Source organism: Octopus bimaculoides, chromosome 17 (genome assembly GCF_001194135.2).
Source record: "Octopus bimaculoides isolate UCB-OBI-ISO-001 chromosome 17, ASM119413v2, whole genome shotgun sequence".
Lineage (NCBI taxonomy): Eukaryota > Metazoa > Mollusca > Cephalopoda > Octopoda > Octopodidae > Octopus > Octopus bimaculoides.
The window spans coordinates 27,560,277-27,561,021 of NC_068997.1; the positions used below are offsets into that span (position 1 = coordinate 27,560,277).

Genomic DNA, 745 nt, shown 5'->3' on the forward strand with positions numbered 1-745 from the left:
CACACACACACACACACACACACACACACACACACACACACACGACCACAAACACGACGAGCTTCAGACTTCTTTCAATTTCCGTCTACCAAATCCACTCAAGGCTTTGGTCGATTAGTATTTAACATCTATGACTACAAGTCCCTCACGATGCCAATAAAGGAACGTTTCTTTTCCGATCTGATGAAAAAGCAGGGGCGTCTCTTTATGACCCGAAAAGGACGGCTCGGTCCATGGACTAGCATCACACGAATTCTCCTAGGACTAAGAAGTTCAGGAGCCAGCGAACGGCACAGAAGGTTAAATGTAACACGTGTATTCAATAGAATTATCTTTATCCCATCCGTTGCATGGATATTTCCTATTTTTAAGAGAACGAGCCTCTATGGAGAGGTTCCTTCATTTCATCAAGTAATTCACCTTAACTGTGTTGCCTACAGTAGTTAATGTTGAATGGCAGCATTTTCGTTAGTGTGTTCAACACGATTTAATTATCGCCATATTTAATGCTATTTTCTACTACAAGATTCTCACTGAACCATTTAACCAAGACTTTAACATATTTAACCGAAACTCAATGTAGATTAATCCGAGATGAATTTCTCATAGAAATCATTAATAATTCAATCAATATATACATTGTTAATTCTTTTATTGTAAATGATATAATGGCCAGGATTTTCTTCGTCTCCTTATCATCATCATCATCATCGTCATCATCATCATCATCATCATCGTTATGATT

General features: G+C 37.9%; 1 protein-coding gene across 1 annotated transcript in view; it reads right to left on the reverse strand.

Annotated features, from left to right (window-relative positions):
• Positions 1 to 745, reverse strand: part of LOC106879329 (acidic mammalian chitinase-like) — a 22,618-nt gene that overhangs the window by 12,999 nt on the left and 8,874 nt on the right. The window lies entirely within an intron of this gene.